This window comes from Zonotrichia leucophrys, chromosome Z (genome assembly GCF_028769735.1).
Source record: "Zonotrichia leucophrys gambelii isolate GWCS_2022_RI chromosome Z, RI_Zleu_2.0, whole genome shotgun sequence".
Taxonomy (NCBI): domain Eukaryota; kingdom Metazoa; phylum Chordata; class Aves; order Passeriformes; family Passerellidae; genus Zonotrichia; species Zonotrichia leucophrys.
The window spans coordinates 73,119,132-73,133,093 of NC_088200.1; positions in this window are offsets into that span (position 1 = coordinate 73,119,132).

The following is a 13,962-nucleotide window of genomic DNA, read 5'->3' on the forward strand; positions in this document are numbered from 1 at the left end:
ACGCTAAGCTGCTTTCACTGTGAAACCTGGGTGAGCAGAAGGGTAATCATGTGCTGCTATCACCGCAGCCATCTTGCTGCAACCCTGAAAAGTTTTGCATGGTTTTGCTTTGGGTACAGCGTGCTTGTTTATCAAGCACAAGCTAAGGCTTGCTTAAATCTTGCCATTCAAGTTCTCCACTGTTAAGCTTTCAGGCTTTATTCAACAAAATAATCCAGCTTCCCTATGTTATTTGGTTTAAGGCCTTTAATTTTAAGGAGAGATATCCCACAGTTATCCAGAATGATTTAGCCCACTACTGCCGCAGCAGTTAGGAAAGATCTGACAGGAAATCCATGTCACCAGCACAAAGGGGTTTCTTTACCGGGAGCCTCCTCGATGGTGCTCAGAGTCTGTTTGTGCACGTCCCAGTGTCACAGAATCACAGAGTCGCAGAATCACAGAATAAGCTGAGTTGAAAGAGACCCTCAAGGATCATCAAGTCCAACTTCTGGCCTCGCACAGAACCATCCCTGAGTCCCACCATGTGCCCAAAAGCATTGTCCAAATGCCTCTTGAACTCTGTAGGCTTGGTGCCATGCCCATTTCCTGGGGAGCCTTTTCCAGTGGCCAACCACCCACTGGGGGAGGATCCTTCTCCTGATATCCAACCTCAACCTTTCCTGACACAACTTCGGGCCATTCCCTGGTCCCCACAGAGCACAGATCAGTGCCTGCCCCTCCTGTTCCCCTCATGAGGAAGCTGCAGAGCTGCACTGAGGCCTCCCCTCACTCTCCTCCATCTCAACTGACCCAGCGCCCTCAGCTGCTCCTCATGGAGCTTCCCCTCAAGGCCCTGCACCATCCCCATGGCCTCCTCTGCACTCTCTGACCGTTTAATGCCTCTTTAACCCTGTTGTGCCCAGAACTGTACCAATATTCCAGGTGAGGTTGGCCTGGCCCAGCGCAGAGCAGGACAATCCCTGCCTGGCCCGGCCGGCCGTGCTGGGCCTGGTGTCCCCAGGACAGGGATGTCCCTGCTGGCTCCAGCTCCCACTGCTGGCTCATGTCCTTGAGCTGGCTCATCAACCAGGACCACGAGGACCATCCCAGATGCAGAATCTGTCACTTTCACCCATTAAACTCCATATAGCTAGCTGTTGATTGCTGAGGCCTCTCATTCGTCCAGGTCTCTCTGTAGGGCCTCCCTACCCTCAAAGGACTCAGCTGCTCCTCTCAGTTTCGTATCACCTGTGAACTTGCTCAGTGTCCCTTCCAGTCCTTTGCCCAGGTCATTTACAAAGATGTTGAATAGCACAGGGCTGAGGATAGAGCCCTGTGGAGCCCTGGCAGAAGCAGAATATTTGCTGTGCTTTGCCCTTCCAGCTCTGGAAAGGCATGGGAAGATTCTCTGATTTGGCTGGCCTGAGGAACCAGACCTGCATTTTCCATGTGGTAAAACGTGACTCCATGGGCTTTTGCCACTGAGTCCACCCTGTGCTTCTTGCCATGTAGAAATTCTGCAGTGAGGACTTTTCTCACTTGAGGAAAACAGCTCCTTGAGCTTCCTGCATGAGTTTGATTTCACACACCAGGCCTCTGGGAGGGTGCCATGGTGTCAGCACTGTTCAGTGTCCAAACCTCATCCAGGGTCTTCCTCCTTGGGGAATCTCCTGGGAGCTTAGCACCTGTTGTTGTTATTTTCCTTTTTTTTTTACGATAAAAATTAATATTGTGAATTAGTATGTTGATAGAGTACTAGGGGCAACACTGATAGCAATTACTGAACCATGTTGGAATTACTTTCCAAGCTCTGGAGGAGGTTTTATTCTGAAGATTCCTTTAGATTTGAAGAATACTGATTCAATAATGCTGTTTGCAACATAAGGGGGTTGCCCAAAGGGATGCGTTTGTCTTTGCACTGGGATGTACAAGGCTTGACTGTCCATTCTCAGTTCCCACATCACACTGTTTCAGCAACAGACTCCCCTGGCTGATAAGGGGTGTCTGAATTTGTTGACTGTACAGCAGGTTATTGTTCCATGTTTCAAAATATCAAAATTCTTTCCAGTGGAAAGCAAAACAACCTCACCACTTTCAGCCTTCCTGCCTCCCCACTAACTCTTCATGCTCTCTGCAGCTTTAGAGGATATTACAATGCTACTGTCACCTGTACAAGATGTTTGACTGCCTTCCTTCTGCAAACACCTTTTGACCAGCATTTGCTTTGTTCACAGTGTAAAACTCACTCCTATGCAAAGAGACCCACTTGTAACTGTGGTGCAGAGGAGCAGGGCAGTGCCACTTCTGTCTGGCCATGGGTGTTCTGTCCCAGCCACTGGCGAAAAATGGGGCTGAAAGTCACAAGTGACCCTTAGATGGGTGTCTAAGGTGATCCCGCTTTGCTCTCCCTGGAAAACTCTCTTCCAGGGAGCCCTGATGATTACAGGTTTGTTGAAGCTCAGAAGCCTGAGAAGCACAGATGCCTTTCCAACCTGTGTTTATTTTGTGCTGGAGCTCTGCAGATTCCACTTACTTAATAAATATTTGATCCTCTTTGATGCCTTCCTGAGCTTCTGGCTTCTGAGGGACCTTGTGGCAAGGAGTTCCGTGATTAATTAGGAACTGGCCTAAAAATATAGGTGGTAGGGGGGAGAAGAAAAAAGTTATTTATTTTCTGTAGTCTCTGAGGCTGCTGCCTTTCAGATTCCTGCTGTTTCCTCCTTTCCTACACACTGCAGAGAAGGAAAGGATCTAACCTCTAGCTCCATCTCAGCCTTGAATTTGTTGTGTACTACCAAAGGCTGGAAGGATTTGACTTTGGTTGTGTTTTTTAATGAATTTGTGAAGAGAAAGTAAATACAAGATTTTTACATATGCATGAGTTAATCTAGTCTACTGTAGACTGGGAGAATGCCAGGATATTTAGCATAACATGATATTTCAGTCAATATTTACATGATGTTTTGGTTTACTGGTTTGATTATTTATTTTTTTTTATTTCCAGGATATCTGAGAAGCCCCTACCCATCAATCTCCCCTTTTATTTTTTTTTAAGGACAGGTGTTTTTCCAAATTTTATTCAAAACAGAAAAAAATACTTTTCAGGATTTTCTTTGTTACACTTTGCAAAGTTTCATGAGTACACTGCTTGTCAAAGTGTTTTCCAGTTCATGTACCTAAACATCCAAACAGGCTGGAATAACTCATCATTTATTTGTACAGCTTTATTACTGAGGCATTATTAATAATTGCAGGGTTTGTGTATTTGCTACTGTTATGTTTACTGTTACGTGGAGAGGGAAACTGACCACAGCAATGTTTATTGGCTCAAATCTAACTCCAGGTTTTTTCTCTTTGATTACACTTTCAAAACACTGTTTCTGCATGTCTTTCCCTGTTGTTGTCTCTTAGGTCTTGAGCAGCAAGTGTCAAAAATGCAGTGTCCTTTTGTACTGGGTACTGAAATTCATTCCAGGTGAGAGAAATCTCTTTCTAAGAAGTGATCAAGGTGTATCAGGGCTGTCTGGGAATCTGACTACTTCATTACCAAACCAAATTCGTTTGGTTGCAGGTAAATCCCCTTGGTGAGATGAGGTTAGGCTTTATGCTGATTTGGGGCTATGCAAATGAGCGGCATAAGCAAATCCAAATCATTATATATAAATAGGTAGCACTTTGAAAAAGTTTAAGATCCGAATCTTCAGGGTCCAGCACTGGAAGCTGTGTGTGAACAAGGCAAGGGAGGGGGGAAGGGAGGCAGGGGGAAGGGGAGGTATGGGAGAATACAGAGCAAAGGAATGATTTAAACATTGGCCAAACCACTGTGTTAAGTCAGAGGTTTTCTCTGACTGGCTTCTCCCAGCATTTTGTTTTGTGCTAAACATAAGGTGCCACAGTTTACATTTAATAACTCTGTCCAAGTCAGTAATTGACATAAATACTGACTGTCCATGAACAACATCCCACTAGGCAGCACAGAAGCACAAGACAGAAATCTCTTCCTCTGCAGATGTATATCATATAGAAAACTTGGGGCATGAATTTCCTCAGGGAAGGAAGCACGGGGAAGTCACTCAGCAGATTTTTTTCAGTCTTTCCTTGCCTGTGGCTTTGCACTGCCTGGCTACTGGGAGCAAGGTGACAGCAGACAAACAAACTCCCATGATAAATGCTGTGACTCTCTTTTCCCAGGCAGGACTAACAGCCAGCACTTAGAAGCACACAGAGTCCACTCTGCCACTGCCTGCATGGCTCCTGAGACAGGGATGGGAAAAAAGGAGAGAAATTGGTAGAAGAAAATTTAGAGGCAGCAAAAACGGCTCAGCAATGCCCGATGAAGTAACAGCTGCTCTGATTCCCTCCCTTTATATACAAATGTCTCAAACACAGAGCTGTTTTGGGCAACAGCAGATGATACTTCTTTGAAGTATGGTAGGTCTGCTGTTGGTTTCTTTCTTTCTCTTTCTTTCTTTCTTTCTTTCTTTCTTTCTTTCTTTCTTTCTTTCTTTCTTTCTTTCTTTCTTTCTTTCTTTCTTTCTTTCTTTCTTTCTTTCTTTCTTTCTTTCTTTCTTTCTTTCTTTCTTTCTTTCTTTCTTTCTTTCTTTCTTTCTTTCTTTCTTTCTTTCTTTCTTTCTTTCCCTTCCTGCCTTCCTGCCTTCCTTTCTTTTTCTTTCTTTTTCTTTCCCTCTTTCCCTTTTTCACAGAATTACAGAATCATTATTGTAGAAGAGCAGAAGACCTCTGAGTTCCCTGAGTCCAGCCCTGCCCTCCCTTCTTTTCTTCCTCTGTCTCCCACACTGAGATTGCAGTGACACAATTTAAGATTACCAGTTCGTTGCAAGGGAATTTGCAATTCTGCTATGGAGCCAGGCTGATAATTTTGTTTGGGAGATGGGGCTCTCACTTTACACCTGGGTGCTCTTCATAAAGATCCAGCCCTTGGAGCCCCGTGGTGGGAAAAAGATGACGAAACACTTTGCGAATGAAGAGAGAAATTGAGATGAAAGACTGAAAAACACAAAAGGAATCAGAAACCAAGAGACAAGGGGGCCTGGATCAGCAGCTCGGCAAGTGCTTTTCATGTCTGTGGGGTGCAATGAAAAAGCAAGCCACACATCACCATTCAGGCCCCCGTAGGGCCTCATCTCGTTTCCTTTATTACAATGAAGAAAATGTATAACGTGGTCAGGGTTTTCAACCTGGGAGGTGTGTGAAAGCTCAATTTTTTTTTAATTTCTTTTTTTCTCCTAATTCAAATGACATAGAAGTTCACAAGGTTCCCAGCAATGCTCATTATTTAGTATACACAAATATGTTCTCAGGTGATGAGCAGGTGATGAGAAACAGCAGGAAGGAGACACTGGGGAATGCAAATAAAGATGTGCCCACCTTGTGACTTTTGACTTGAGTGAGCCCAAAGGAGCACTGCCTCCTGTGTCAAAAAGAGGTGGTGGTGATCTCTTCTTTCTTTAAAATGAGGGAGTGAGTAGAGAGTGCCAGGCAGAGCTTTTTTTATTCTTTGGGTTTGCTTGAGTATTTCTGGGGGGGAAGATTGCCTCTCAAACTCTGTTTAAGATGTCTGGGTTCACTCTGTGTTTTTATTTATTTCTGGCATTTCTATGGCACTCATCACCATAGTTATCTGGGCAAATCTTTCCTTTCCTGTATCATGTAATTAAATCTATCCAAAATACATGTGTTCTTGGCGAGGAAGTTAAACTCTGCTTTTGGAAGGGATTTGTGCCTTGCAATTAAACACTGCTTTTGCAATGCTGTTACATTTCCATGTACGTGTGAGTGAGAAAATAGAGTTCTGGTAAGGCTGCACCCTCACACACCTGCTGCCCTGGGGTGTGGAGTCATTGCAGTCCAGTGCCTCCTTGGGATCTCTGGATTTGCCACCTTTCTAGGATGCCTGAGGCATTCCTCACTATTCCAGGCACCACCTGGGCTGAAAGGGCATTAACACACACACACACTGACCCTAAATGGGGAAATACAAAGTGCTCTTAAAATTCTTTTTGCTTTTTTATTACATCTGTGTGGAGGGGGCTCCTGGGAAGGTCAGCTCCTCCCTTTAGCCTAAGGTTTGCAGGATAAGAAGCAGCAAGTGCTGGGAGAGGCTGGATCATTCTGAGGAGCCAGCAGAAGCTTGAGCTGGCACTGGTCACCTCCCCTCCGTGTCTGGCTTGTGCCCCTTCCTCTAAAGTCTGGAATTTGGCTTTAACCTTCACTTGTGTAGAGTATTTCACTGTGAAATGTCCTTCTGGTGTCTGGGGCAGCAGTCATGGGTGTCCTGCAGGGCTCTCTGGAGGACGGTGAGGACGAGCTGACAATGTCTCAAGGACAGTTTTGTATGGGAAACTGGAGCAAAAGTTTGCCTGAGAAGAGTAAGTTCTGTGTGAATTCAACAAGTGTCAGGCCATCATGGGTGGCTTTCCACAGCACACGGTGTGGGGAAACTGTGCTTTCTTTTAAAAAAACAAACTCTGCACCAGCCCTGGTGATGGTCCTGCATGTGTTCCCTGGCTCAGGTGGGTGACCAGCCAGTGGTGCCTGGCATGGCAGTACTTGGTGGGCCATATTCACACTCAGATGAACAGGGGATAATGTTTAAAAATAAAAGCTGACTCTCAAAGACTGCCTGCCTCCAGGACTGACTGACTGACTGCCACAGATTCACCTCTTAGGTAGGAATTTGTAAGATGCCTGGTGGTCTGGGCCCCATGGCGGGGACAACATGGACACCTTGGAGGAAATTCATCTGTCCCTTCCCCTCTGACAGCAGTTTGTTTTACCCATTTCAGAAAAAAAAAATTAAAAAACAGAAAAGAAAACCAAAAAGTGATAGCTGCACTAATTATTGCTTGAGGATCATATTCTAGAGAGTCTTGGTTCTCAGAGGCAGACCTGCACATACCTTCTTGCATCCTCAGCCACTTGTGAAAACCTCTGGCTGTTGTTCTGATTTTGGCAGGCACACACCTAGCAGAGGTTTGCTCATCCCCTCTCAGGCACTGCTCACGTGTTTTATGGCCTGGCTGAATCAGACCTTGCAGAGACACAGTGGTCCCTGGTTTATCAAGGCCTCTTCATCAGAGTTTGGCTTATCTGAGTCCCCAGCAAAATAAGGAAAGGTTATTGCCTTTTTTCTAGGTGGGAAAACCCATATGCTGATTTTCAGGAATGAAGAACCCCAATATTAATTGAATGCAGAGAATAATCATGTTACAAGATTTTTGTGTCATTAGGCTTCACTTTGTTAAAAAGGGAAAAAACCCCTTCCTTTTATTTCTAGCACTTTGTAGGAGGCAAACAAGGCAAGGGATTGCTGCTGGAACATGAAAGGAGACATTAACAGGAGGAACCTGCTGCTGGTTCTTGGAGAATGGATGAAAAATCTTTTGCCAAGCATTAACAGATCAGTCAACACTCACATCGGTCTAGATGACAAATGCTGAGGGTATTCCAGAAGCGTTAAGTGGGCTTTGGAGTAGGTGCAGGCTTCACCTTAATGCCTCCTGCCGCGGACCGAGGAACCGGAGGCACATTAGGAGCTCTCTGGGCTGCATCAGCGGCAGCAGATGGTCCTGTGGAGCCGCGATTAATTGTTTTCTAGTGCCACCGTGAGGACTGCCGGTCCCCGGGCTCTTTCCCGGTGAGACGAGAGCTCCCGTCCGGCCCGAGCCGGAGGGAGCTGCGCTGCCCCTGCCAAAAATGTTCAGCCAGCATCGGCTCAGCCCTGCTGAGCCCTGCTGCTTGTACAGGGGCAGATTTGCCCGGCAGTTCAGGCTGGCAGCATCGATTTAAGTCAGGATCAGCCCGGGTAAAGGAATCGATGCACAGAGCCGCTGGTGCTGCAGGAAATTTTGGAGCCATCCCCGCTGGATGCTTTGGAGCTTTGGAAACCTAGGAAAGAGGCTCAATACAGCATCAGACTGCCTAAATAAACCAGGATCTTGTCTTTCAGCTGCCTGGCTCACTGATACAGCAGCACAGTGGCTCTGCAGGAGTGTACATCACACACAGCATGAGAGTGCACCCAGCTTGGTTGGTTTGTTTGTTTGTTTGTTTGTGTCATATTCAAACACCGCTCAGAAGATGAAATGAAAGCTGCATATTTCATCTCACCCTCCAAAGCTGGCCAAAACAAGTGGCAGGCTTACAGTCGTGCCAGGATATCTGGTGTATCTAAGAATGTCCAATGATGTTTTGGGAGGAAGCGTGCAGTAAGTTAAAAACAGGTTAAGGCACTCCTTTGGGACTGCAGAGAGCTGGCGTCAATTCCCAGCTCTGCCACAGACTCCCGGTGTGACCTGAGGCAAGCTATTTCCCTCCTGAAACACTTTCATAGTCAGAGAAGGCAAAATCCCACTTCATGTGAGTTTTGCCTTTGACTTGGTGGAGCCAGCTCCCACCCACGCATTTCAGAGCTTAAAAATTAAATGCGGGCTTAAGCACCTTGCTGAAATAGTGCCAGAACTTACCTGCATTTCAGCTTCCTACACCTCCAAGAGGAACAAAGATCACTTCCCTATTCCCACTCACTTTGCATGCCGTGGCTGAAAGTCTGTTTGTCGTAGCTCTGAGTGTAATTACGGGGCCATGCTGACCTGTTCCCCTGATAAACTGCAGCTCAAGCAAGAACCAGACTTGCTGGAGGCCTTGTGTTTGTCTGCTTTTGCTTGCACTCCAATATTTTCATACCTTACCAGCCCCTCTGCACTTAACTGGGAATAAATCCTTCACAGCCCAAGCTGTTGGAGAAAAAAAAAAAAAATCAGCGTTTCTGCCTAGGTTCCCAGTGAGGATCTCCTGCCTATCCATTTTTTTCCCCAGAGAATGGCCTGCTGTGGCAGCATACAGCTAAGTTTATATAACTGGCTCCTCGGAGCGCTGCCCTGAACAGGATCTTCCTGTTGGCTGTGCATTTGCTTAAACCAACAGTTGTAGGTCCCAGCAGCCCTTGACAGGTACAAACAAGGAACCACAGCAGGGCTGAGGGCAGGAGGGGATTACAGTGCTTAGCAAGAAATAGGCTCTGGCATTTACATACATATCGCGGATGCGCTCCACAGGGTAAACAAATACAGCATAAAAGGGTATTTGGCTATTCAAATGGCCCCGATTGTTCCCATTATGATGATGTCTCCCAGCATGTATTTAGTAACCCGCTAATTGACTTTGCATGCATCAGGAAGAAAACTTTTCACTATCTGTTTCAGGATGGTTTTTCTGATGGCGTTTCCTTTTTTAAGTTTTATTTATTTATCTCCAGGCACTGTTTGAAATGAAAATAGATCCTGGCTCCTGCTGGCATGCCTGTGCCAGGGCTGATGTTGGCCTGCTGCGAGCAGGGATGGATGGAAAGGTGTCTGCAGGTCCCTCCTCCAGCTCCAGGTCCTCTTCTTGTGGATGTGCCAGTGGTGGTTTGGCTCGACCAGGCTCCTGAGCTGCCTCCACTTAGAGCCTGAATATGCAAAGCAGTAACCAAAGACAGCCTCGGTGAGATCTGGGTTGTTTAAACCTCAGGTACATTTGCACGGCTCCAGCCTGACGGTCACAGACAGCGAGCACAACCGAGGCCCTCCAGGACATTTGTCAAACTACTCACCCTCCACACTGGGTTTTTGAATTCATCCTTAAATGCTTCAAGTAGTTTGTTTAGCTCTTCTGAAGGGGAAGCTGAAAAGCCCATGGGGGGAGCAGAAAGCTAACAGTCCAATCAGTTGAGCAGACCTCCATACTGGAGATGTGCATTAGAACAGCAAACATGATTTTTAGACATCTGAGTGATAAAATGGTGCTTAATGGTTCTCTAGTTGTGAGGGTAAATTTGCTCTGGTCATACAGCAACAGTTGGCAACCTGAATCATAACCAGCAAGATAAACACTTGTGGCAAAGTAACCTTTGCCCCCACATTTGAGTGGATAAAGAGAATATAATCAGTCATTTTATTTTAGCCTTGTTTCATCTACAAAACTTCTGGGATTTGACACAAAATTTTGCTTTCCTTGCGCTAGTTTAATGTGGTTTGAGGGTTAACTTAATGGGGTGTCAGGCAGGTGGGTGGTGTGTGAGGGCTCAGAAAGCTCTGAGGTTTTTGGCTGTGGGGTGACAGGGATGCCAGGGCCAGGCTCCTGCCCCTGCACTGCCATACCCTGCCAGCTGTGACAGCGGAAGGGGAACAGCAAACAGCCTTCCCTGCTGCACAGAGCTGCCTGACAGAGGGGCACAGCCTGGAATTCCATCAGCTGCTGCTCCTTCCCCCACAGACGACAAAGTTTTGTAGGTGATCGTGCCAGCAAAGCCTGGCAGTTCACAGGCACCCCGCAACAAGAAGATGTCCGAGCCACACAAACTGAAAACTGGACCGTGCTTCGTGACAAACTCATATTTCAGCCCCAGTGTACTCTGAGAAGCACAGAAAAAAATCAGGCCTGATTTTCAGGAGTTGGGGATGTGGCGATACCCTGCATTTTGTGAACAGACCAGAGGTCTTGCAGCCTCTGGAGGAGTTACCCATCCTTCTTTAGGGGTGCCCCTGAAAATCCAGACTGTCCATTTGGGTTACAGCAGTGCCACAACTACAGCCTAACAAAAATTTGAGACCTGACACTGCTCTTCTCCTGCTGCTCCACCACAGGTTTGGAAGTGTGATCATGGAAAATGCACTTAAAAATAATTTGTTGAGGGGTTAGGAAAAGGAAAAAAGGTATGGGAGAAGGAGTCTGTCAGTGTACCAGAAGCCTTCTCATGTCACTGCAGCCCAGCTTTAAAACATGCACCAAGCTGGGATTTTTGGAAGCGCAGCCCTGACTGTTTCAGTGGCAAAAGCTCTGCATGGTCAGTGGGACCTCGATTTTTGTCTAGGCTTGAAGGCATGGCCACCATATAAATAACCACCAAACATTTCAAAGCCTTTGAAAACATTTCGTTTAATTTAACATTTTAATGCTAGGAATGGGCCAGGGTTTAGGTGTGGTGGTTTCACATATTTTTGGAACCTGTTTATCCGTCTTTTATTAAGACTTTAAGAAGGCAGCTCAAAATACCTCAGTGACTCCAGTGATGCTGTAATTTCTGCTTCTTTGTTTTCTGCATGTGATTAAGGTAAATTTGTGTCTCCATCTCCAGCTGCTTCCTGGAGAGACACTCAGAGGCCAGCATCACAAGGTTTTGTTTGGTTTCGATTGCTTTCAGATCAATGGATGAGCTGGTGAGCAAAGACATGAAAACTTGTTTTGCACCTGCCATTGTCTTAAACCTACCCTAACTTACTTCTAGCTAAATTTCTTTCTTTGTCCTCTTTTAATAAGGACAACAAGTGAGTAATTGCTAATAAAGTGTATCCTGTCCTCGCAATGTTTGCTGTCCTTTCACAGACTGACATCCTTCAGCAGTGGAAAATTAGGAGTGGAATCATCAACCCCAGTCAGAAAACTCTCAGCTCATATCTCATTGCAAGGACAGGGCTTTCCTAAGTGTCTCTGGCCACTTTTGCCCTGAAGCACTTTAGCATTGAGATACTTGGGGTTTTTATCCCAAGTTTTTACCCCTGCCACGCTGCTTCTTCCAAATCAAAAGGTTAAGTGACCTCAGCCCAGCTTTATTTGCCATCTTAGCATCTACAGAACTGTGTGAATGAAGGGATGGTGCTGCCACACCACATCTGTGACCAGCTGCTGGGAATATGGATCAGGATGTTCAGGCTTGCACCTGAAGCATCAGGTTGACTTCATGTGCTGCATGTCACAGGGAAAGGTTTAAAAATAATTCTGTGCGTGTGAAGAATTCCAGTCTGGAGAAATCTCCCTCTACTAAGCAAGGTTTTTTTCTGAAAATATTAGCATAAAACACGAGTATCCAGACTTTCCCCAGCCTCAGAGGCTCCTGCCCACATCAGAGGCCTGGTCCTGTTTGTCCTGGTCCCAGACACCAAACACCACACAGGAATTTAGGAGTTTCAGCTGTCCTGTGCCTCACTGTTTTACAGGAAGTTACCCCAGGTCTTGGATGTGGTCCTTCCTGCCATGCACACCACAGACTGCTTTCCATTACATTGGAAATGGCCTCCACAGATGTTTTTCAACAAAATACTGAACATGGGCTATCACCAAATCACAGAAACTTTTCCTGCTGTCTAAGGATGGATATGCACAAAACTGAGATGCTCAAAAGCCAAGTTTATCTACTGTCCTGCTATGAATTTGGACCTTTGATTCCCTCATTCCTTTGATTCCTTGCCTCCCTAAAGGTTTGCCAGTAGAGTCTTCTTCTTTTTCTTTTTCCCCCCCTTTTTTATGCAATTTGCATCCATTATACTAAGTGGAGAAGGCAGCTTGCAGAACCCTTATCTGCAGGTTTGTGCCTCTGAGCTGGTGGGATACTACAGGATCCAGCAGAGATTATTCTGAACAAGACCTGTCATTTACAACTGCTGAAGGAAGCAGAATGCATTTCCAATTCCCTCCACAAAACACAGTGTTTTGCTCCCTACAACATGCATCACCATAATGAGAATTAGTGCAGATGGTCTAAACACGTTTGTACTGCATCTTTATTTGTCATTTTGCCCTGCCTGGGACATGGCAGACAAGCAGAAGAATTTTCTCTTCTGCACCACTCCTTGGACCAACAGCAAATGTTCCCTGTGTCTTTTTGTCTCTCCTTCACTTTGCTCCAAAAAATGACAACTGAGTGAATACCCTGGGAGATCGTCTCTGGCACGAACAGAACATTTTTGTGCTCACCGTCACAGCACAGAGTGTATTCTGCAAGGGCTGTTGATTTTCTGTTGATTATTTCCTGCCCTCTGTTGGTTTTCTTTCCTCCCACCTGCTCGTCTCTTCCTGGTCCCTGCAGCAAGGAGGAATGTAAACTTTCTCCCGTGGAGCTGCAAGCTTGGAGAAGGGAACACTACCACCTTCAGAGGGCTGGTGGAAGAGCAGCTGGAAGCGCTCACGGGCTGTCTCCAAGCTTGGCTGCAAGAGCTGTGATTGAAACATTTACGTTTTCTCCTCATTATTCTGCTCCTGGGGGACTTTATCTGTTCCCCACACCAGCTGCACCACATCTCTCCTGATCTCTATGTTCAAATGCACTACAAGGTACAATTTAGAGATTTTTTTTTTAAATATCCTCTTGGCTTGTTGGTTTTTTTGGAGGTTTTTTTTGGTGTGGTTTTGTTTTGTTTTGTTTTTTTTTTTTGTTGGTGGGTTTTTTTTGTTTGTTTGTTTGTTTGGTTGGGTTTTTTTTTGTTTTCTTTCTGCAAATGCCCAGATCCAATTTGAGGAGCCACGGCTTTCCACAGATTATTAGAACCAGCCATGAAAAAAATGTAAGATAAAGCAGTGCAGCAGCAGTCTCATGAAAATCAGATTCCTCTTTGCAGAACTCGGTTTTCAAGGTGAAATTTCATGTTCAGTCCAGCCACTTGTTTGCTCCTGCCTGCACAGCAGTGCCTTTGCACCAGGAGGTGCTGGTCCATCACATTTCCTCTGAGCAGGGCCCTGACTTGGTCGAGTGCTGTTCTAGATGGTTTTTATTAGAGGTAAAGCTGTAAAGAGAGAGAAGTGCAGACCACGTTACATCCCTTCAAATGCTGACAGCCCTGGCTTGTTCAGCACCCCCTGATGCAGCCCGTGTCCACCTGGGTTATCCCACTCTGGACCACAGAAGTTTCTCACAGGCTATCAACCTATGGGAACCCAGGATATTCCTCTGGCTGCCCTGGAGGACTCCAGACCCTGGCAGGGGGCTCAGAGACCTTGGCACGGAGTCCAAAACACCTGTGCCTTCGATTTTAACCCATGGAAACAATTACCAACCTTGTGTGCGGAGTTACAAGCCACAAGGGTTTGAGAAGAATGATAGTGAATTTATCACAGGTAGAATTTTGGGGTTTTTAGAATGGGGGTTCAGGAGGCAAGATGGAGCAATCTGGGCATGTTCTTTCTCCTTCTTCTTCTTGGCCTCCA